General features: G+C 36.1%; 1 pseudogene; it reads left to right on the top strand.

Annotated features, from left to right (window-relative positions):
- LOC149529205 (uncharacterized) overlaps positions 1–20,856 on the top strand; it is a 148,215-nt pseudogene extending 127,359 nt beyond the window's left edge.
- Positions 20,857–26,098: the final 5,242 nt, after the last annotated feature.

The raw sequence follows: 26,098 nt of genomic DNA, 5'->3' as shown, positions 1-26,098 counted from the left end.
CTCCCATCCCCTACTCTCTCTCACCCTCTCTCCTCTCTCATCCCCTACTCTCTCTCTCTCTCTCCCCCCCATCCCCTACTCTCTCTCTCACTCTCTCTCTCCCATTGCCTACTCTCTCTCCCATCCCCTACTCTCTCACCCTCTCTCCTCTCCCATCCCCTACTCTCTCTCTCACTCCCATCCCCCCTCTCTCTCTCTCCCACTACCTACTCTCTCTCTCTCATCCCCTACTCTCTCTCTCTCGCTCTCCTACTCCCTCTCCCACCGCCTACTCTCTCTCTCACTCTCTCACATTCCCTACTCTCTCTCACTCTCTCTTAGGTCTCCCATCCCCTACTCTCTCTCTCACTCTCTCTCTCTCTCCTTTCCCATCCCCTACTCTCTAAATCTCTTAGACATCCCCCCTCTCTCTCCCCCTCTCCCACTACCTACTAACTCTCTCTCACTCTCTCTCTCTCTCTCTCTCTCTCATCCCCTACTCTCACTCACTCTCTCCCACCCCCCTACACTCTCACACACTCTCTCCCATCCCCTACTCTCACTCTCTCTCCCATCCCATTCTCTCTCTATGCCACCCCCTACTTTCTCACTCTCTCACACTCTCTCCCATCCCTTACTCTCTCTCTTACACACACTCCCATCCCCCCCCTCTCTCTCTCCCTCTCCCACCACCTACTCCCTCTCTCCCATCTACTACTCTCTCTCTCTCTCAAGCTACTCTCTCTTGTCCCTCCCATCCCTTACTCTCTCTCTTTCATAGACACACACTCCCATCCCCCCTCTCTCTCCTCTCACATCCCCTACTTTCTAGATATCTCACACACACTCACATCCCCCCTCTCTCTCTCCCTCTCCCACTCCCTCTCCCACTACCTACTATCTCTCTCCCTCTCTACTCTCTCTCCTATCCCCTACTCTCTCTTTCTATCTCTCCCATCCCCTAATCTCACTCTCTCTCTCCCCCATCCCATACTCTCTCTCTACCACCCCCTAATTTATCTCACACTCTCTCCCATCCCCTACTCTCTCTGTCTTACAAAAATTCCTATTCCCCCTCTATCTCTCCCTCTCCCACTCCCTCTCCCATTGCCTACTCTCTCTCCATCATCCCCTCTCTCTCTCTCTCCCTCTTCTCCCATCCCCTACTCTCTCTCTTTCATAGACACACACTCCCATGGCCCCCCTCTCTCTCCTCTCCCATCCCCTACTCTCTAGATCTCTCACACACACTCCCATCCCCCTCTCTCTCCCTCTCCCAGTCCCTTTCCTACCACCTACTATCTCTCTCACTCTCTCTCTCCCATCCTGCACTCTCTCTGCCATCCCCTACTCTCTCTCACACTCTCACACTCTCTTCCATCCCCTACTCTCTCTCTCTTTCTCTCTTACAGACATTCTCGTTCCCCCTCTCTCTCCCTCTCCCACTCCCTCTCTCATTGCCTATTCTCTCTCCCCCATCCCCTACTCTCTCTCTCCCCTCTCCCATCCACTACTCTCTCTCTTTCACACACCCACATACTCCCATCCCCCCTCTCTCTCCCCTCTCTCATCCCATACTCTCTAGATCTCTCACATAAACTCCCATCCCCCCTTCTCTCTCCCTCTCCCACTACTTACTCTCTCTCTCTCTCTCTCTCTCTCTCTCTCTCTCTCTCTCTCTCTCTCTCTCTCTCTCTCTCTCTCTCTCCCCCCCCATCCCCTACTCTCTTTGCCACCACTACTCTCTCTCACACTCTCACACTCTCTCCCATCCCCTGCTTTATCTCTTACACACACTCCCATCCCCAGCTCTCTCTCCCTCTCCCTCTCCCACTCTCTCTCCCACTGTCTACTCTCTCTCTCCCATCCCCTACTCTCTCTCTTTCACACACACACACACACACACACACACCCATCCCCCCTCTCTCTCTCCTCTCCCATCCCCTACTCTATCTCTCACTCACTCTCCCTCTCTCACTCCCTCTCCTATCGCCTACTCTCTCTCTCTCTCTCTCTCTCTCTCTCTCTCTCTCTCTCACTCTCACTCTCACTCTCACTCTCCCTCTCTCTCACTCTCACTCTCTCCCTCTCTACTCTCTCTGCCACCCCCTAATCTCTCTCACATTTTCACACTCTCTCCCATCCCCTACTCTCTCTCTCTCTTACACACATTTTCATCCCCCCTCTCTCTCTCTCCCACTCCCTCTCCCATGGCCTACTCTCTCTCTCCCATCCCCTACTCTCTCTCTCTCCTTCCTCTCCCATTCCCTACTCTCTCTTTCACACACATGCACTCCCATCCTCCTCTCTCTCTCGCTCTCCCTCTCCCACTCTATCTCTCACTGCCTACTCTTTCTCTCTCCACCATCCACTACTCTTAATCTCTATCTCCCATCCTATACTCTCTCTCTCCCCTGTCTCCTACTTTCAATCACTCTCTTCCATCATATACTCTCTCTCTACCACCCCTACTCTCTCTCATACTTCCTCTCTCTCTCTCTCTCTCTCCCATCCCTACTCCCTCTCTTACACACATTTCCATTCCCCCCTCTCTCCCCCTCTCCCACTCGCTCTCCCACAACCTACTCTCTCTCTCCTATCTCCTACTCTCTCTCCCCTCTCCCAACCCTTACTCTCTCTCTTTCACACACCCACACACTCCCATCCCCTACTCTCTAGATCTCTCACACACACTCCCATCCCACCCTCTCTCCCTCTCCCACTACCTACTATCTCTCTCTTACTCTCTCCCTCTCTACTCTCTCCCCCATCCCCTACTCTCTCTCCCCTCTCCCATCCCCTAATCTCTCTCTCTCTCTCTCTCTCTCTCTCTCTCACACACACACACACACACACACACACACACCCATCCCCCCCCCCCCCCCCCCTCTCTCTCTCTCTCTCTCTTTATTTGTCTCTCTTCTTCCCTCTCTATGCACTATTTAGGTCTTAATAGTGCATGCACACTATAGTGTGCATGCACTATTGAGAACCAAATTTAAAAATATTCAAATAGTGTGTATGCACTATAGGGTGTATGTGCTATTCAAACCTTGACATTCTACTAAGCCTAAGGCTTGGTTTTGCCTTGGGGATCCAACCCAAAGGTTTGGAGTCTATAAACTGATCTATGACATGTTTTGTTGCAAACATACAAAAAATGATTGATTTTTCTTGTGTGCTCTCCTTCAAGATTTGTCATGGTTGAGCATCGATAGGATCAGGTTACATGATAGTGTAGGTCTCTGTGTTAACTATATAACAATATAATTTATTTTTTATTTGAACTATTTTAAGCCTTTCATCTATAATTTCTTTTGAATGTATGTCCATTTAATGTCAAAAACCAACATGTACTAATTGGGTTGTAGATTTTAGCTCATTCATCAAATTTTGCAACAACTTAGCTTTTTAAAAACTAGACTTTATTCTACACACTTTGAAAAAAAGAAGTTTTGATTTTAGATTAGTTTTCAATCATTTCTAGGGGGAGAACATAGATATTTCACATTTTTGGGATGTTTCTAGTTAAATAATTCATAAAAAATAAAATACACATTATAAAATTACCCAAAAAATCTGGGATAAAGTACATAGTGTTAAGTAACTTTTCACTAGAGCAATTAAAGAATTTCAAAAAAAAAGTTAAAATTTCAGGGGGTCACACTTTGTACTATGTTAGGTTTTTTTGTAATAAATAGTACCACTTTTTGTGGCCCCCTTTTTTGAGGACCTAAAACTAAACCATTTTGGAAAAAAATTAGTAGTTTAGAAACTAGATTCAAAGGACTACTAGTTTTGTTTTTGTCATATCTTAAAATTTTGAGAATAACTATCTTCAAATTCTTGTTGAAGTTCAAAAATTACTGATTTTAGAAAAAAGTTGTCCACTTATACCCTCCTTTTGGCACCACAACTTGGTGCACTTATCCATATCCCATTTGGAAATTTCTATCTCCTCATTTGAATCTATGTCATCCTCTATTTCCTTTCCTTTACTCAAAAATTTAGTACTTAGTTGAGCCTTAGGTTCAACTGTCATTGTACTTAATGCCTTTATATCTAGGATAGAAACAATAGTTGAAATAGTAGGACTTATAGTGAAAATTGATAAAGTACCAATTGATGGAATACGAACAAGTATGCTTGAAGAATCCAAAAATGAAAAAGTCATAACTAAAGTAGACAAAATTATAGAAGATATTGCATCCATGGCTGATGACATTAACTCGACAACTAAAGAAGAGGCATGTTGTAGCTCGGTAGATGAAGTGGTAGTCACTTCTATCAATGATGTACTAAGCTATGAGGGAATGAAGAGTGATTACACATTTGATGTATCTATTTTTGTCACAATCAAACTTGCTGAAGTTGTCTTCAAGCTTGATGTGGCTGTTAGTTTAGCTGGAGAGTGAGGCAATGACTACCACAACTACCTTAACTGGGTCAGTCTTCTCATCATCTTTCTTTGCTACCTTGGTAGCTTCTTCCTCTTTATCTTCTTCATCATCCTTCATGAGTTCTTGATAATCAACTATGACAATTTGTGTTGCTTCTTCATCATCTTCTGCATCCTTGTCACTATCATCATCATCTTTTATTGCTACAGGTTGCTCACTTGGCTTGTGAAGATGACATACATTTCTCCAAGTATTTGTGGCATTCTTCACAACATATTCTATGCCCTTCATCAGAAATAAACAAGTATTGAATTTTAGTGTCATCTTATTTTCATTATCCTTCAATGAATTGTTCACCTTAGCCTCTGTCAAGGTAGGTACCAACTATCTTAAGGTTTGAGCATAAATATCTTTGATAGTTTATTTGGTATTCTCCCATCTTACCTTGATTTTCTCTAATAAAACACTAGGAATCTGTGATGTTAGCTAATCAGGGGAGTATTTCTATTAGCCCATTTTTTCCATGACTAGGTCTTCAACCTATTTCTACTCTACCTCTATTCTGGTCTCATATTTGAGAGCCTTGAAGTTGGTTACACCAGCTCCTTCTCTTAATACCTTAAGTTTGTCCTAAAATGTAGGTGGAGGTTGGCTAAATATAATATCACTACCTTCCTTATCTGCTACCTTCCTTGTTCTCCTTGTAAAAAATGCAGTGGATGGCTTAGGTGATGGCTTAGGTACCTTGGTGATGATCACCTTGCCTTTCTTCTTCATAAGCTCTTCTTTCTCTTTAGACTCCTCTTCATCCTCTGCTTCTTCTATATCTTCACCTTTGCCCTTGGTTAACAGAAGAGGTGTGCTAGATTTCAGTTTGGCTATCCTCCTCTTTCCTTTGTTAACCACCTAAGGGAGCTTTATTTATAGCTCTATCCATTCTTTGGCCTCATCATATGTTCCAAAGTATGGTGCCTTGGGATCAACAGGCTCATTGACTAGGGCTTTAATAATGTCCTTTGTTTCATCAATATTTACCTCATAAGGAAGAGGTTTTACCCATATAGCTCTAGGTTTTATTGCCTAAATGTAGACTCTGTCACTATCTACCATAAAAAAAAAAATCATCTTTGTAATCTTCAAGTAGCCTCCTAGGTATCCTAAACCGATTATTCATTTTCTTCTTCAAAACATCAAAGTAGTTGTCCATAATAATAACATAGTTCTCTCCCATTTCATAAATGTACTCATTAATTTGATACAATTCTGGCACATTTTTTCTCCATACTACCATGCCTTTTGAGGGGAAGAACTTTTGAACATAGAAAAAAACACAAGTCAACATAGAGCCAAATTTCCAAGGGTTGTTCTTGGAAGTTCGGATACTTTCCATGTTCTTGTTGAATTTCTTCAACAATATATCTACCAAGTCATAAGAAAAATTTTTCTTCACAACTTTTTAGGCTAAGTCAATAGCTTCACATGATACATTGTTGAGATGGCTCAAACTGTATATCTTGTGAGCCATCACATGTATCCTGAATTTTAAATCTCCATTAGTTAAAATACTAATTTTCATGCCTCTGCCATCCCATTCGGCCAAGGTTTTCTTTTCTAGTTCCACCCGACCTAGGGTTTTTCTAGTTTTAGCCTTGGAAAGCATGGGAAGGCCAATAATATGATGAATCATTTTCTTTGTTATCACAATTGGTTGCTCAAGCCATAACTGACCATTATGCACCTGGCTTAGGATGTAGCTAATCCACTTGATTTAAAAACCTTGGGGCATGTGGGGAATGTGGGTTAAACCTTTGTCTTCCAAATGTTTATGCTCGAGTTTGAGAATTCCATTAACATACAATTCACCTAGGGCATCATCCATTTCTAGAGTTCCAATTTCCTAAATAGAACATTTGAAATGAGTACGAATATCATTGATTATGAGTACCTTTGGAGGAATCTACAATTGAGCTCCACTTGGGTTGAGGGTTTCTACAATCATAGGCACAAGTTTAAAGTCTAGTACTTTCCACTCTACTCCTTGGACCAACATCTCAGACCCTTTCCTTGCTTTTTTTTTGCTACTTGATGCCATGGTTATTCGATAGGCTATGAGAACCTTGATAACCTTGCTAAAAAAATTTCTTGAAGTTGCTTGATCACTCTATAATTCACTTTTTAGCAAATTGCACTTAGATTTCATGATGAAAATGAATTCAATTTCATACTTTTTATTAAAACTTTTCCATTAATGCTTAGTACAAAGGTAGCTGAGTTGACATCATGCTTGACAGGCTGTCATCCACTATCTATTTGGATTGTTCAGTGAATGCTTTGTGGCTTGATAACCAAAGATATCCTTGTTGATCCCGACTTTTCTCAGTAGAGTCCATTACTAACATTGCTTGCTAGAGAAGATAACTCCATGATAATTGATATTGATCTTCCTTAGTGATCCTTTTTGTATCTTGAATACTGATTTGGATCTTTGCTTACTTTCAATTGGAACTATTTGGATGTGATCTTGATAACACAGTTCTAGTTCTTCCTTGAAAACCTAGTTGGAAATGGTGGAGTCATCCACTTCTTGATTAACATGACCATCATTTCTTGGACTATCATCCTTGGTAGATTTAGGAATCCATTGCTATCTCATCTACTTTATGATGTTATCTACTTTTTCTTTCTTTTCATCTTCAATTCTACCTATATTCATGCAATTCTTAGCTAAATGACCAAGTTTGGTACAAGTGAAACATCTTATGGTGCTATCTTTTCTTCTCATGTGATGTTTAACACAATTCATGCCAATGTGTCCAAATTCACCATAGTAATGACATCTACACCAAGTGTTGTAGTCCCAACCAAATATTGCTTTCACAATTTGCACTACTAGATTGAATGACTTAGTTCTACATTTTGATTCTTTGTGACCTTGTTTCTTGAATTTGTGACACTTGCCCTAAAATTTTGGTTTTTCTTTGCATTCATTAGCCCTGTGACCATGCTGACTATAATTGTAGCATTTTCCATTGAATTTTGCATTTTCATTACTCCAACATCTGTTTGATGTATGACCTAACTTACTACAATGATTGCAAGTAGGTTTTTGATTCTTTTGGGCACCTTGTTTGGAGCATTCACCTTCTTCTTTATATCCAATTTCTACTTTACCTTTTTGCCTATAGAGATTCTGCTCATTCAGTTGATTGAATTGATCTATGTCTACTTGGGATCTTATTATCCTTTCAGTGAGTTGCTTTTTAGAATTCAGATCATTCCTCTATCTTTCATTGATTTTTCTTTCAGAATTTAGATCATTTCTTATCTTCCCATTTTAGATCATAAGCTCATGTTTTCTTCATTTGCATTGGAGAGTTGATCAATAAGGTCTACTTGCTGAAGGGATTTATTTTGAATTTCATTATTCTTTCCATCCATTTCTTTTTTTGTCTTGTTTCTCTATTCCAAAATTTCACATAATCTTATTGACTAAATTTCTTATTCTCTTTTCAATTTCCTTACTTCTTCTTGTAGGGAAGCTTTTTTTTTTCCTAGGAGTTTTTTTATTGCATCATTTGCTTCATCTAGACTACTTTAAGGGAAAAAGTCTTCAATTCTTTCTTCAATGTACTTATGATCATTCATTTGATTTGCAAGTTCCTTCCTTCTTTTTAGAGATTGAGAAATATGCTCCTTTTCTTTCTTAAGTTAAGCAATGACCATTTCTAGACCCAGCTTTTCATTTTCAATGGCTTTATCAAGTCTGAATATCTCCATTATCCTTTGATCTTTGCTCAAGCTGTCAAACTTTCTCCTGAGAACCACGATGCTTTGATACCAATTGTTGGAAATATTCAAGACTATGCTAGGTTGTTGAGAGGGGAGGGGTGTATTAGTAACCTTCAAAACTTCTCTGTTCCAAAATTTCACATAATCTTATTGATTGAATTTTTTGTTCTCTTTTCAATTTCCTTACTTCTTCTTGTAGGGAAGCATTCTTTTCTAGGAGTTCTTTGATTGTATCATTTGCTTCATTTGGACTGCTTGAAGGGAAAAAGTCTTCAATTCTTTCTTCAATGTATTGATGATCATTCATCTAATTTTCAAGTTCCTTCCTTCTTTTTAGAGTTAGGGAAAGATGCTCCTTTCCTTTCTTGAGTTGAGCAATGACCATTTCTAGACCCATCTTTTCATTGTCAATGGCTTTATAAAGTATAAATATCTCCATTATCCTTTGATCTTTGCTCAAGCTGTCAAACTTTCGACTATGCTAGGTTACTGAGAGGGGAGGGTTGAATTAGTAACCTTTAAAACTTCTCTATTCCAAAATTTCACATAATCTTATTGACTGAATTTCTTGTTCTCTTTTCAATTTCCTTACTTCTTCTTGCAGTGAAGCATTCTTTTCTAGGAGTTCTTTGATTTCGTCATTTGCTTCATCTAAACTGCTTGAAGGGAAAAAGTCTTTAATTCTTTTTACAATGTATTGATGATCATTCATCTAATTTGCAAGTTCCTTCCTTATTTTTAGAGATTAGGAAAGATGCTCCTTTGCTTTCTTGAGTTGAGCAATGACCATTTCTAGACCTAGCTTTTCATTGTCAATAGCTTTATCAAGTCTAAATATCTCCATTATCTTTTGATCTTTTCTCAAGCTGTCAAAATTTCTCTTGAGAACCACAATTCTCTAATACCAATTGTTGGTGAATAACAATCTACCAATTATTATTTATTTCATGATATCTGATCAAATTGCATGCATGAGAAACTAAAAAAATAAAACATTCATAAGACTTGAACACAATGATTTGGTGACTGATAAACCTTCCAAATAGAAAGTAAAACTAGGGTGGGGATGATACCCACAAAACTTCAATACTATAGCATAAAGTTGGTCGGTTAAGGCTTACATTGATCACTTATGATGATCTACCCTATTAGGAGAAATTAAGACTGTTAGGTTCACCTTGTTAGAGGTTTTACAAACACATAATGAAGTATCCACTTGATAAAGAGATTTTAGAAAAGACTGTTAAGTCTACCTTGTTAAAGGATTTAGACTAGTTCACTTGCTAGGAAAAAATAGTAGATCTCTAACTTACAACTGAATTTCTGATAGAGATTCCTTGAAGTACTAATCACCTTTCTATGATGGATATATCTCTACTACTCCTTTATTGATATGGCCATACAATACACTCTTTATCTATTGCTTGTTCATATTCACATTTTTCCTCATATATTTCACACCCTTGGATATGATACAATACATTACATATATACAGGAAAAAGCCTACAACACAATGGTAACTTGCAAGCCTCTCATGTGGGAGGTCTTAGGTTCGAATCTACCTTCGCTTAACATATAATAATCATTAATTCTAACAAATAATAATAATTAATCTAGGCTTCGGCCATTTATCGATCCAAAAAAATAAAATACATTACATATATACCAATCCAATTTATATAATTACAAAGTTAGCCATCATACAAGTTAACACCAATATTAAAAAGTCAACCCATATTAAGACACTCGGGTTTTGAAGACTGACTTGGTGAAGTTCTAATACTTGATGTCGACTATCATTACTTGGTATCATTATGCACTCGGTAGAAGTCGAAGCTCAGTCCATACTGATCACTTCAAAGTAGTCTTGAACTTGGTCTACACAGGTGACTTAGTAGATATTGTGTAACTCGACATAAATTAGATTTCTTGTTTACCATGACTGCACTCGATAAACACTAACTTCATATTATATGAACTGCTAGCATGGTAGAAACTGCAATGCTTGGTAACCACTGAAGTGCTTGGGTTGAACTGCTAGATGTCATGCTAATTGAATTTACTTGGTAACCACTGAACTTAGTCCAAAAGACTCAATAACAACTGTAGAGTTTGGTGGCTACTGAATTATATGGCAAGCACTATAGATTATTCAATGAGCTCAGTAGCCATACAAAATTTGAATAAGTATTGTCACTAATAATAAACTTGACTAATATGTCAACACTTCTTCTTCTATTAGGTTAATGGGCTATACTGATATAGATTGGGTGGGAAGTAAAATAGACAAAAGGAGCAGTTTGGGGTGTTGTTTTAGTTTGGGATTAGGAGTTGTATCTTGGTTTAGTAGGAAGCATAAATCCATGGCTCTAAGTTCAATAGAAGAAAAATATATAGCAGCTAGCATGGCGACATGTGAAGCTATATGGCTTCGAAAGTTGTTAGTAGCCTTGTTTGGTTAGAAGGTTGAGACTACTATGATACACTATGATAATCAAAGTTGCATCAAGTTGTTCGAGAATCTAGTGTTTCATGATAGGTCTAAACATATAGACATCAGATATCACTTCATTGGAGATTATGTACAATGGGGGGTTGTTCAGCTATAGTACATACCTATGGAGAAGCAGGTAGTAGACATTCTGACAAAGGAATTGGGGAAGGTGAAATTCATCTTCTTTAGAGATAAGTTGGGTGTCGTGCAAAAAAACTTCCTCACTAAGAGGGGGTGTTAGTTTTAGGTAGCTTGGATCGTTGTTCATCCACATGTGATTAATTGACAAATAATTGTTAGAGTTACAAAAAAAAATATTTGTTAATTAATTAACTCCTTCTAGAAGCCACTAGTAGCCTATTGGTTAGGTTGTTTTAATTGAGAAGCAACTAGAAACTTCTTGGTTGAGTTATCTTGATCAAGAAGCAACTAGAAACCTCTTGGTTGAGTAGTATAAAAGGGGGTCAAGTGAGGCATTTGGAGAACATAACAATACAAAGAACAACAAGAAGTTGTAGAAGTATTTGCAGTGTTAGTAAATGAGTGTTAGCAAGGGTGTAGTGATAGCATTGGGGATAGTAGTGGAGAATATCAATAGGAGAAATTAGGATTTTGTCTAAATTCTACAAGTGAGAGCCAAGGAGTTTTGTATCTCTTGATTTTTTGAAGTTAATATATTCTCCATCCACAAAACTAGTTTTTCCTTTGGGGTTTTTCCAGGGACAATTTGTCCAAAAATATTGTCTTCTCTATGTTTTGAATTTCTTTCTATATTTTATTGGTGAAGTTGCAGTTGTGTTATTTGTTGATATTAGCTGTGAATTTGTTTCCAAAAGTTTAATAATTGTTTATGATGGGAGATTAATAATCAATGATTGCAATAGTGTTAATTTTCACACTGACCAATCTTGGTCTAATTTTTTTTGGACCTTATGAAATCACCAAATGATAGAAACATATATTTCTATGTTTTATTTCATGATTTACATCCATCAATGTAAAAAACTTTGATACTTCATAACGGTGAATAACACAATTAAAAGAATAATAAATCATGGCATATAAATCTTGATCCCCATCTTCGGTAGGAGAAGAGTCAACATTTCTTCCTCACTAACACCTATAAAGTGGTCCTCACATTGGATGAGGCTTACCCTTTCAATTATCCAAGATTTTGAAACTAGTAGTGTGGTGGTCTCAAGTACAATAGAATCAATATCAGATCCACAACACTTTTAGTAGTCAAAATCACAACAACAACAATGAGAGTGAAAAATGATATTTCTTTCTAAGCCACCAGGCTAACCCATACGCTAATAAAAAAACTTTGATGGGAACAAAAGAAAGAGCTTTCCCATACCCATGTTGACCTAATCAGGCTTGTTATTGATGGTGCACTAACATTTTTTAATATTGTACACATCTGCCTTAAGCATGTAAGCTATAAGGTGCATACTCACCTTTAGCTACAAACATGACCATTTTATTTGATTTTTTGTATTAGCAGCTTGGTCCATTTTTTTTCTCATCTTCCTTAAAATCCTCCTCTCATTAACAATCAAAGGAACCTACCAAATTATGGCATGTTCCTCCTTTCTCTTTTTCAAAATACTACCAAAACAAGCCTATTATGCTATCTACAAGTTAGGCAATGTGTAGGTAACAACTTTTGAAAGATCTACTTTTTCATTACTGTCAAAGAAACATGGAAGCACCACAACTATTGTTGCCTCTATTTTCTTTCATACCCTTCTCATATGCATGAATGGAACCTTCTCATACACATGATCCATAGTGGAAACAAATGACTCCTCCAACAATTGCCACACATCATAGAGACAAACATGTTTTTTTCTCATACTTTTATATTCAGTTCTACAAAGTTGTGCATGGCTTTCATTCCATTTTAATTGACATATACTATCCATATTTTTTAATATAGATTGTGGACAAAAATATGTATTTTGTATAGATTTTCATACATATATATGCTACTTTTATTTAGGATTTTAGATTTGAAAAAATTAACTTTACAAAAATTTAAAATAAATTTGCTTTTGAATTAAAAGTAGCCAAAACTAGGGGGCTGGCCACAAATTGGTCAACTACCATAAAATTACCATCAAAGAAAATTATCCCATACCACTAAGTAAAAAAAAAACAAGGTTAAAAACCATAGTTAAAAAAGTTTCAGCAAGCTTAAACATATAGCCTGATTTTGAATTAAAGAAACTATAGTAAAATATAAACAAAGGCTTAACAACCTTGCAACCTATCAAGTCTAACAACCAATAGATAAACAACATAAAAATTAAATGGAGGGAACCCTTAATATTTCTTGGCCTCCTTCCTCCCTAGGAAGATGTTAGCCTAGTCTTTTGCCAGGAAGTCAAATAACATCTTAGAATCCTCCTTAGGTAGGTCTCCCTCTATGTCCTTAAACAAACTCAGTGTGGTGGCAGCCACATGTGTCACTTTAACCATTAACTTTGTCAATAGGTGCATTCTCTCCTCCTGTGCATGGGTTCCCTCCCACACCTCATTACCAGCCTTTTGCAACTCACCTGAGTAGCCATCACTACCACTCTTTGTAGCTTCCTACATAATCGAGGGGTTAGAAGCATATTTAGAAAAAGCTTTAACAGTGGAGGAGATCATTATGGGGGAGGGCACGTTGTCCACCATATCGAGGAACTAATACCTCATTAGGTCCACACATCCCAGATCAACTATTGCAGAAACATTTTACACATCTTGATTCTCCTTTTTTCCTTCTCTTGAATATGACCTAGAAGAGTCCAAAACCTCCTCTTCCTCCTCCTCCATTCCTCCCACCCCAAAATTAACTACCCTTTCTTTCATCCTCTGTTTGGGGCAGCCTAAATCCTCTGACTCTATCTCTTCCTCTTGCGAGGCCCCCTCCTTCAATTTCCTCTTAGCATTAGATTTTGCTAACCTCCCCAACCTCTTTCTACCCCCTCTCCTCTCTTCCTCTAACTCCTCCAACACCTTCTCCTTCCCTTTATCATGTCTCCCTCTATTCCCTAAGGGTGTGGGTTTCACCTGGGGATCCACTAGGTGAAGGTTGTTAGGTACAAACTCTAGAACTCATGATCCTAAGGGAACCATTTGGGGTTGCAGGTTCAGATGGGTAGGAATGTCAATTTCCAAAATCCTAGGGGGGGAATTGATATCGCCTAAAAATTAAACCTTGGTGTAAAATGGTAAAATTTATCCCCTTTCTCATTTTTTCTTTCACATCAGTAACAATATCCTCTAATTTATGCAATAGGAAGAATGGAATAGAAATAAAATATGTGGCAAAAATGATTAAGAAGAGGAAAGTGATAGTAGTAGCAGACTCCATACCTTTCTTCTAGGGTTAGATACTTCATCAGAACCAAAAAAACTTGGTTCCATGGCCCAGGAAGCTTCTCCCACATGAAACCACCTCTATGTTGAATAGGCTCCTCTCCATACACAAAGAAGCATTGTAGGCTCACATCATCTATCACCCTCATCACCTTTTGCCACTTCCTACCCTTCATGGCCAAACCTGTGGCAAGAGAAATCACCTCCTCGGAGATATGGAATGAGATACCATTTATTGTTACTCTACGGTCCTCCCAAGAGTTGACAAATTGCATAGAGCAATTTTCATCATGTTCATTAAGCACCTCCATAAATGAGACAAATCCACCTTCCTTTAACAAAAACCACACCAAAGGCTTCCTTGCATTTTCCTCAACCATAGCTAGCTCAATGTGCATCAAATCACCACCCATCTCTGCAATTTTTCCCTCTCCTGTCTTCTTCTTTAGAACCCAAACATAGTTGCTAAAAATAACTTCACACAAGTACGTAGAAAAACCAAAAGGTGGAGATAATAACCACAATTAGTAGTAATAATGGAAGTGACCAAATTAGCAAGAGAGATCACGTGTCAACTATCATGATCTTTCTACCAATCATTTACAACATTAATGCAATCAGATTTCCACAATCCATGATTTATAATGTTGATTTTCTGGAATAGATTGTGTAGAGATTTTTCATCAACGTTTCGAATCACACTACGTGATCCATCATCAGGAAGAGAGAGCAAGAGATGTCAAATTATGTGACATCTCTTGCTCTCTCTTCCTGATGATGGATCACGTAGTGTGATTCGAAACGTTGATGAAAAATCTCTACACAATCTATTCCAGAAAATCAACATTATTTACAACATTTCCAATTCACATTAAACATTTAAAAATTAATTCTTTTTTCGAATTAGTATACGATAACACACATAGGTAAATAATTAAAAATCTCAAACTTAAAATTCTTAGGCCATGTGAATTTATTATTCCCCATACCCAATCCATCACTCCTTTCCATTTGTACATTGAGGACCTTTCCTCTCCACTAGCTCAACAACATAATACAAAAAATCCAACTAGGACTCATCATATTTCACTTCGTGACTCACTAACTCCCTTAGCAACTTTGGCAATGTGTTCAAATTTCTCAACCATCTAAGCCCCTTCACCTTTAAGCCTATCATTTCCATGCCATTAGCCACACTATTTCCCTCTTGAAATATGTGATTCAAACCAAACCTATTAAGAATGGTTAATAGGTACTTGATGTCTTCTATCACACATTTGATGGCCCATCCCTCCCTCATTTTACCTTTGATAGTATCTATGATGATTTTACAATTGCCTTCAATTTCTACATCCCTCCATCCCACACTTATGACTAATTTTAAGCCCCAATACAGAGTTATCACCTCCATCATACTATTTGAAACTTTCCCTACCTGACCAAAATATGCCAACAACATCCTACCCTTAATGTCCCTAACCATCCCTCCACCTGTTGAACCCTCCTTTCTAGCTACAGCATCAAAATTGAATTTAACCCAATTAGTAGGTGGGGGTTCCCATCGGGTTCTTTTCCTAGCTGTAAGATTAAAATTATTGATTTCCATTATCCTTTTTGCCAACTTCCAGCTCTTGGCCACTTTAACCTCCAGGGTAAAAGGAGGGAACATCAATTTTGTCCACTTGCTACAACTAATGTTTTTGACCATCAATTTGTAGATCCTTTCCACCACAACTTTCTCTTCTCTCTCCTCATTCTTGAATGCCCTATTATTTCTCTCTTTCCATATACCCCAACAAACATGGTGGGAATGATCTTCCATAAATTGATAAGGAGGGGGTGGGTAAAGGGGCCCTACTAATTCACCATAAATTGCCCCATGTCCATATTAAACACCCAGTTCACCTCCAGCATTTGAAGAATTCTCCTTCAAACATTAGCAGCATAATTGTAATGTAGGAATAAGTGGGTGATGCTCTCTTCCTCCTTCTTACACATATGGCATCTATTGGGTAATTGAAACCCCCGCTTCATTAGGTTGTCTATAGAAAGAATTTTCCCATGGATGGTGGTCCACCAAAAAATATTGATCTTTGAGATTAAGTGGTTAAACCAAACATTCCCCTAGTCATTAGGTTCAAATGTTTTGTTGAACATTAGTTTATAGGAAAATTTAACTGATAACTCCCTCGTCAAGGTAACCTTCCAAATGAACTCATCAGTCTAGTCCCTTCCTAAGATTCTATGCTCTTCCAACATAGAAATTAGCTCTTCTATCATCTCCCCTCCAACCATATCATTCTGATGCAGCTTTACTAATTTCCACTTTCTCCCTGGGCTAATAAAATAAGCTACCATTCCTCCCCCCTGATCTTGTAGGTGATTCTAGAGAGAACCAAACTTTTTTTTTTATTAATGGTTTATCCATAAGCCATGGATCCTCCCAGAAATTAATTTGGTTACCATTTCCCACTAGCCACTTGACACCCTCCTTCAAAAGGGTTATATTTTTCACAATATTTCCCCAAATATTAGAGCCCATAGGGAGATCATTTCTCTAGGTGCAATGTGATAACTTCAAATTTCCAAGGTACTTAGCTTTTATAATGTTACACCAGTTAGATTCCTCCTTCATGAGATTCCACCCCATCCTAGTGCGAAGCACATTATTGAAATCAGTTATCTTCCTTTCTCCCAATCCTCCTTTGCTCTTGGGTTTAGAAACCATTTCCTAGCTAACCAAACTTAGTCCAATCTTCTTACTTCCTGCAAAGCAAAGAAAGTTACATTGAATTTTCTCCAACTTATTAGCCATACATTGAGAAATTTTGAGAAATGACAAGAAGTACATTGGTAATCCCTGGAGGGAGGAAATCAGTAGTTGCAGCTTGCTCGCACTACTTGACATTTTACCTTTCCACCCAATCAGCTTTCTGTACATCCTTTCAAAAATGCCATTCCAAAATTTGTTACTAACATCTTTCATAGTTAAGGGGAGACCCAAATAAGTATTAGGTAACTCAGAAACATCGCAAGCTAAGATATTAATAGTCCTTCATTGTAAGTTAGGGGGTGTTAAAGAGGAACACTTTTCTTTTATCAAAATTAATCCTTTTTCCTGCATTCACCACATATATCTCCAACACCAACTTCCAAACTCTAGCTTAACCCATCGAGGACTCCCCACTTAGGAAGGTATCATCCAAAAACTATTGTATCACTTTGGGGGGAAGAGTTGAAGCAGGTTTAATGCCTTTAATTATTCTCCCCTCCAACTTTCTCAAGAACACTCTCCCCAAGACTTCAACTACCATGATAAATAGGTAGGGACAGATAGGATCACCTTGCCTAAGTCCCCTCTCCCCACCAAAATTACCCCAAGATGACCCATTAACCATCACAAAATAGTTGACAATTTCCACCATTGATTCCACCATTCTAATAATTTTTTGACTAAAGCCATTCTTTTCCATAACTTTATACAAGAAAATCCAATTAATCCTATCATAAGCTTTAGAGATTTCAAGTTTCAAAGCCATACCGAGATTGTCACTCTTCTCCATTGAGTGCAAAACTTCATGTATCGCTATGGTAACATCCAAGATTTTGCATCCTAGGACAAACCCACTTTGGGTTTTCCCAATGAACTTATGTAGCAACAACTTTGACCTATTCACCATAATTTTTCAGAAAATCTTATAAGTAGTGTTACATAGACTGATCGGCTTGAAGTTGGAAAGGACCTCTAGGTCTTTCACCTTGGGGATCAAGGCAATAAAAGTTTTATTAAGTTGTTTAAGTAGTTTCCTAGTTCTGAAAAGGTCATAGGCTGCTCGAAGGAGATCCAACTTGATCACATCCCAAAAGTGCTAAAAAAATGCCGGAGGGAAACTATTAGGTCCTAGAGATTTATAAGCTTTCATAGAGCACAACTCTGAGGACTTCCTCCTCAGTCACCATTTGAGCTAACTCTTCATTCTCTTCAACCGAGATAACCATGGGCATGGAATTAATAAACCACTACCTATCCTCCTCCCTAAAGTTTATTTGCTCTTCCAAATAAGAGTTTATGAAATATGCCATCACCCAGTTCCCTATCTCTTCAAGTTTATTTAGCTTCACATTATTATCATCTTTGATGTTATCTATAGTGTTTCTTTGTTTATGAATTGAGGCGGATCTATGAAAAAATGCAGTATTCCTATCACCCACTTTGAGCCACAATACCCTAGATCTCTGTTTCTAGTGGGTCTCCTCTCTAATCATTGTTTGCTTCTAGAAATTTCTGTATTTATCCTCCTCCTACATAATATTATTCATAGCCATGCCTTCCCACATAGCTTTCTAGAGCTCAACTAACTTCCCTTCTACCTTCACCTTAGTCTTGAAGATATCACCAAAATATCTTTTTTTTTCTAGGGCAACACATTTCTTCTAATATTTTCCAGATTAATAGAGAGTCTATTTGCTATTTAAGTACCAAGTTGTTAAAAAGGTTAAATAAAATGTAATGACCCTGCTCAAATCTGACCTTATAATGCTGATTGAAGGCTCAAAGAATTTCATCAAACACTTCACACACAAGGGTCAATTGACTGATATAACATTTCAGTTTGCTTTAATGACTCTTTTCTTCAATTTGCATTAATGAGAATTTTTACAAATGACTCTAAATTGACTGAACAATGACCTAACATGAATATGCAACTTATTTTAACAATATTCAATGCATATATGCGACTGAAACTACTTGCAATATGTAGCTATAGCAACTAGTAATTATGAAAAACACTTTAGATGCAACCTAAGATGACATTTATACAACTATAGCCAAGTGGTATTTTAACAAACATTTGGTATGCATAATTATGATATTATTTATGCCCAAAAAAAGAACCTATAGCCAATTGACATTTTGACAAACAATTGGCATGCAAACTAATGAGTTGATCATGAATCACAATAACATATTCAATTACAATAGTAGTTGACCAACAACTTATATCTCCTTCTTTACAATAAAATGTCTACTACAATGATGCTATGAATTGGTCAAGACTCTTGGCTTACAATTGTTTGACAATAGTGCCAAATTTTATTTTCGGAGTATTCACTTATAGAAGCAATTAAAATGCCTATGATGACAATGCAAACTACTTAGTGAATGCAAGAAGAACCTGATAATGATGATGCCCAATGTTGTTGATGAAGAAACAATAAAAATCCAATGTGATAGGCACCTTCCAAGCTCAAATCAAAACACTCAAGCTATTACCCCTATTCTTGCCTAGTAAAGTTTAGATAATTAATTGTAGTAGCAAATGCCATCCAATTTTCTCCTAAAATGACTGTCTCAACAATAGGAATTGAATGCAACAATACCCAGAATGATTGGCCTCCTCAATTGAAAGGTATGAGCAAAAACATGAGACTCACATAGGCTGATCAACCTCCATGACAACAGATTATGAAGGTTTGTAATAATCTTGCTCAATAACATAATTAATCTCAGCAATACATTAGCTATTGAAGTAACTTCTACAATACATTAGTTGTTACAAGTACAATAATACATCAACTATTGTACTCAAATCATCTCCACTGTGAATCACACAATTGGACTTTTGAAGTAAAGCCCACAATCATCAATACTTCAGATAGTATCTCCTAGCTTGGGTAAATTGTCCCTATTCAATATGTTAAATCTTGCAAACAACAACTTAACAGGAGTGATCCCTGTCAGCTTGTCCAATTGCTCTTCCCTCGTTGTCCTAAATTTGGGAAATAATAGTTTGGAAGGAAGCTTACCACATGAGTTTAGTAAGCTAAGTGATTTATATTGATTAGTTGTTCACAATAATAAGTTGCATGGATCATTCCCTCTTTCATTAGAAAATTATTTAAAGCTATAGGTTCTTGATATGGGAAACAATTTATTTGGTGGTGAAATACCAAATTTGATTGGAGATCTTTCAGAGCTAAGAGTGCTGGTGATGAAGGAGAACAATTTTGTAGGCAATATTCCTTCAGAAATAGGCTAGCTAATGAACCTTCAAATCTTGCTGCTTTAATCTAATCACATCTCAGGCACAATTCCACAAACAATTACATTATTGGAAGCAATGGCAAAGGAAACTCAGAATGGTTTAGTATTGTCCTCTGGTTATAATGAGTCATTCTATCAAGATGGGTTGGATATGACTTTAAAAGGTACAGATCAACACTATTCATATATTCTTTCCACACTCACATCTATAGATCTCTCAAACAATGAATTCGAGGGAGAAGTTCCTTCTAATTTAGGGAATTTGAAGGGGCTAAGGCTTTTAAACCTTTCAATGAATAACTTGAATGGAAGCATTTCAAAAGGTTTTGGAGAAATGCATCAATTGGATGCATTGGACCTTTCAAGAAATCATTTTTTAGGATAGATCCCTGTAGAGCTTGACTCTCTGAGTTTTTTAGGCTCACTAGATCTATCAAATAATAATCTTTCAAGAAGAATACCACAAGGAACACATATGACCATCTTTAGAGAATCCTCTTATTCAGAGAATCCTGGTTTATGGGGGTGTCCCCTACCCAAAAATTGTTCTTTGCCTACATTTGTTCCTTCTTCTCCTCCAATTTACATTGATAAGATAGAGAGAAGCACTACTTATCTATGGCATGGGATAACATTTGGATTGTCCTATGGAATAACTTTTGGTGGAGTAATATCATTGATCCTCATAAAAATCAGCTGGCAAAGGAAATACTTCATTAAAGTTGATGCAATATTAAAGTTTTTATTTCCTTGGATAAAGAATTTGACACTATGAAGGGATACATGTACAAGCCATTTAAATGTGAGTTTTTTTGTCCTTCAAAGTATATATCACAATTCTAAATATTCAAATAATAAAATTCAAAAAGTGCTGGTATATTTTAAGATAAAATTCTATAGGCTATTCTATCAATTGTAGATTGTTGGTAATTCTTGTAAATTGAATGATATAATTTTCTACTTTTTATTGATACATAACTTTGTGTATAGGGACCTATGTTTGCTTATGATGATTTCTTGGTTCATTTAGAGACTTCTTGGACTTGGTGGCCCATAAAAAGCATCACACATGCTTTTGGGGAGGACCTACTTGTAATAGAAAACTCTTTTACTTTTATGAAGAAAAGAAAGATCCAAAAAATAAAAAGTTATTCATTTTCTTTAGAAACATATGATGTAACATCAAATAATAAGATAAATGTTGAAGTCTAAACTTGTAATGACTGGAACATCTAAGTTGTCACTAGTTTTAAAATAAAATAAGACATTTTTTAGTTTGATTTATAGCAATCTAATAAAATGCATATACACAAATCCAACTATTCTAGACTTGTGATATTGCTATTAGAATTTAACTATGTGTTTTTAAGTCAAACTCATTGACCCATATTTCATGAGTTGTGATTCAATATGAATCCATCTCTCATGAGAATAAATGAAACATTTTACTAGTAAAAAAATAAAATAAGAAATTATATCAGTATAATAAAATTCATATACACAAATCCAAATATTCTAGACTTGTGATATTGCTGTGAGCATTTAACTATGTTCTTGAGTCAAACAAATTAACCCATATTTCATGAGTAGTGATTCAACATGAATCCATCTCTCATGAGGATAAATGGAACACTTAGCACTCATTGGATCTAGGTGAAGCTCACAATGGTGAAGTACCAGGACTTCTCGAGAGGCCACACATCCTAGTACTACTTGATCTTGAGCCCATTTAATTATAGAGTTTCCTCCATGGTTAAACCCAATGTGTTTGCAACCTCATTTGCAAAAGCTTCACCAAGTGTTGTTCCTTATGAACCACTCATTAGAAAGCCCCTTAAGCTCATCAATTAATAAGTAGGAGATAATTTCCACAATAAATTAAGAAGTCTAGGCTTAATTATCACATTAGGAAGTTAAGAACTATAAATATTAAAAATGTAATTAAATTTTTATGCATATAATCTCAATCCCCGCTTGAAGTTAAAATGTATGCTTCATTTTCCTCTATAAAAGTATCATATAATCTTTTTAATTTCCTTTTGGATGATGGATTTTCCTTCATTCCAATTTAGAAACTGAAAATTTTAAACTTTTTTCCGATGTGAAGTGTCATATGACTAAATTCAAATCTCAAGCCTTGATACTAGCATCATGAATATAGAGAATCCATGCCAATTAAATGTCAAGTTAATAAGCCCCTATTTCAGAAAGATATCTTTGCAGCAAACATATGATGATACAACAATTGCAATAATTGTACATTCGACATTCAAATTGTTTTGATCTTATTGTGGCCAACTATTCTATAATTTTTTTATAATATCATTTAGATACAGATAATAAGAATGGATCTGTTGACTCACAAATTTTATAATTTTAAATGGGCTTCAAGTGAAATAGGTTTCTTGATGGCATGCAATTAAATGGGCTGGGGCGAAACAGGTTTCTTGATGGCGTGCAATAAGAATTTCATTGTTCTCTTTTGCCTTTTTGGTCATGTTTCAATTTTAGCAGCCTCGAGACAGACAATCTCCTAATTGTCATTAGTCTGTCTAGGTAGCAAAGTTCCATTTGAATTTTGGTTACCATAGAAATTAGTTTATTAGTATTTGAAGTATACTTTATAAAAGCATCAGAAATGACACTTGTAATTTGTAAATAATAAATTTCAACTTTCTTGGCACGTTACCCCCTTCATTCTCAGCATGATAATAATATCATTCAACTTTCTAATGAGTGTAATCAAGGTTATCCTTTGTTCCTGCTCCTATATTCAGTTCTTTATGAATCTTCTTTGTTTTTAGTCGTATATATCTCCATTATCAGCAAGAAGGGCAAACTTTTTACGAATGGCTTAAGCAACACAGGAGCATAAATAAGGTGAAATTATTGCGAAAGAGAGCATTGTAACGGATGGCTTAAAGAACAATTTAATGCTTAATTCGTAAGTTCAAACTATTAAATAGTTAAAATTGACATATTATTTTTTCAAGTTTAATTTTTTCTTAGTATGCACATTTGTCATCCTTTTCAACATTTTGGTGAGGAAAATCTCAGATCTAACATGATGTTCCTTTTTTTTCAACTCTGTTTCTAAGATCTAAACACATTCTTACTATCAACTTCACAACTTGTTATGATCGTATTAGGTAGTCTACCATATCTGTTAACTTACTGCATTCTTACTTTCACTATCTCCATTTAGTGCAACTTTACAAACTATCTTCACCGCCCTCAATTAATTGCTATGAGGTAGTCTGATATCTCTGTGGACAATCATGCCAGGCATGCTTTACTTCGTCATAGCTAATTTGCATTATTCACATAACTGAGCACCACTGTCATAGCTAATTTGCTCCAAAGAGAATTGAAGAATTTAAAACTCTCATTAATTCTAAGTGAGAAAAGGATATCCGCTTAATTGCAGAGTGGCTTGGTAGATTCTTGGTACCTCCTATTTAGCTGGAGGATAATTTTCTTTTCATTCCGGCCATTCTAGGTAGTATGCATTACTTCTTCGTATGGATATTGCGGTGACAGTTTCTTCATCTTTCTCAAGGAGTGGCGAGTTTCTGCTGTGCTCACTTACATTGTTGATGCCATAAGATTCTACGTATCAGACAAGGAAAACTAAAGAAAGAAGAAATTTTGGGTTGGAATATAAGATTGTAATACTTTTTCAAGTTTTTTTTTGTGGGATAGCTAATGAGTTTGTTGTGGGATCAGAGTTTCAATTTAAAATTTGTACCATAGGCTATGTTAAAACTAATGATATGTCTTTATGGTGTTCATACAGATCTATTACTCCCAGTAACCTCGCTTCAATTTATGATAGATATATTAGTGACCGTTAGTTCTTTGCTCACTTAACTTTTAATTTCAAAGAAATAATAATTTAAAACTAATAATAAATTTAATATATATTTAAGATGGTATGTCTGTATATTTAGGAGTTCAAATTTGTATATTTTGATTGCAGTTGTGTTATTATACTTATATTTGTAGTACATACTAATAGGACATTTATATGTAAGTAATTAGTTTTTCAAAAAAATTAAGTTATTATAGTACATTATTATTTGAGCATCTTTATGTAGGTATCAAACAACAATTTCAAATAAGCACTCTTTGACCCTTGCATGTATAGTAGATCTCAAAGTGTTTGGTGTCCCTTCTTAGAAACTAAAAGAATAGCTACATATAATTAAATAGCATACAACAATACAAAAATATTGTCCTAAAATGGTCTAAATCCAATCTACCATTTAGAATCTAAGGGTACATGAAATTAGCTATAAGACTATTGGCAATTACATCATGTTACATATAATAGAAAGTAAGGAATTTCAACTACAATCATTTCAAATATAATTTTGTATAGAAAGAATAAATTTAGACATAGTTTTAGGATCTCAATAAGGTAATCTTTGATTTGAACAATTCAACTTTTCACCGTCAAACATTTTTGTGAGAAGAGGAAGAAATCCTCTCCAGAAATAAATGTTAGTGGCACCAAATGTCTCGCAAGCTCTAGCTTAAGGACGGGGATGTAAGTACCTTTGAAAACATTAGAAGGATAGCTCACACAAATTTTTTAATTAAATCTATGCTCTTATAAATTTCTCACCAAGAAAAGGAAATCTCAAGAAATATCTTTATTTTCACCGCATTTATCTAAATCAGGCCACTAAACACTAAACTATTGTAGATCAATCATCCCTGACAAATTTGGACTTCACAATTGATAATGTCCTTAATGAAATTGTTTTAGAGGGAAATATCAAAATTTCATGAAATTGTTTAGTTTAGAAGTTAACTTACCACAAGTGATAAAATAATTTTCTTATAGAAATGCTAGTCTTTCATGAATGGGAAATCTTGTTGTATGAAGCTAGGAGAAATAGAATATTTTTTAGGAAATGAATATCACCTTCATTGCTCTAATTTCTTAAAAAATTCCCAATTACTTTCAATTTTTTTCTTGACTATTCTCACTTTGCATCACTATTAATTTTTTCAAATGTCTCATCACAAATCATTTTCAAAAGTATTTCTTAGTGAACAATGAGTCTTCATTTTCCTTCTAAGAGGAAATTGTGGAAGGAACCATCATAGTGTTGAGTGGTAAAGTATTGAAGGTGACAACGTATAGTGGAAATAGGTCTTGCCGGTGGATGTAAGCTCATTGTACAAGTAGTTTTTCGTAGATGAAATGGAGTATGATATTTGTTGCATAGGGTGAGAGGTAATCTTGAGGTCATGATATTCGTGCCAAGTGAAGTATTGATGATGATGGCAAGTAGCAAAGACAAAAAATTTGGTACGGAGAGAATGGTGTATGATGCTTGGTAATTGGACAAATGGAAGATAGTTGGTAGATTGTTATGAAATGTAGATTACTTACCATGATTTAAAAAAATGATCATCTAATACAGAAGTCCAAATTAATCTTGAATAATGTGAGATAACATATTGCGGATGTTGTGCATCATAAACAAAAGGTATACTTAAATTCATTTTGTAGTACCCATCCTAATCTTGTTGAGTATGTAGTAAGAAATAAGTTGTATATTCTTTAAAAAAAATCAATTTTGTGCATGTAAGGACTAATAAGGAGAAATTAAAATGTATTTTTACAAATAGTTAAACTATTAAAAAAAAGTCTCTAGCACCATTAATTTAATGTATTTATATTTTAAGAGATGGAATGAAGCTTTTTTGGTAACATATCTAGAAAGTATTCTACTAATAGAAAGGACCTAATATCATGAATGATATTTAATAGGGCATCTATAACAAAATAAAAATAAATAAATAAATATAAAGGAAACTAAATACTAAACAAATCAATCAACTATAATAATGTTTTAATTGATCATCTTGTTAAAAGACATGAAAGGTTGAAACATACAAGCCCATTATGAAAAGTGATTAAGAAGAAGCTCAATTCATACCCTTGAAAAATATTTAAGAACTCAATTTGAAAATAACTTGCAAAAGTAAAGTTGGTGAAGAGT

The sequence above is a fragment of the Cupressus sempervirens genome, chromosome 11 (genome assembly GCF_028749045.1).
Source record: "Cupressus sempervirens isolate cs-2001-9-10 chromosome 11, ASM2874904v1, whole genome shotgun sequence".
Classification (NCBI taxonomy): Eukaryota; Viridiplantae; Streptophyta; class Pinopsida; order Cupressales; family Cupressaceae; genus Cupressus; species Cupressus sempervirens.
This window is presented reverse-complemented; position numbering and strand designations above follow the sequence as displayed.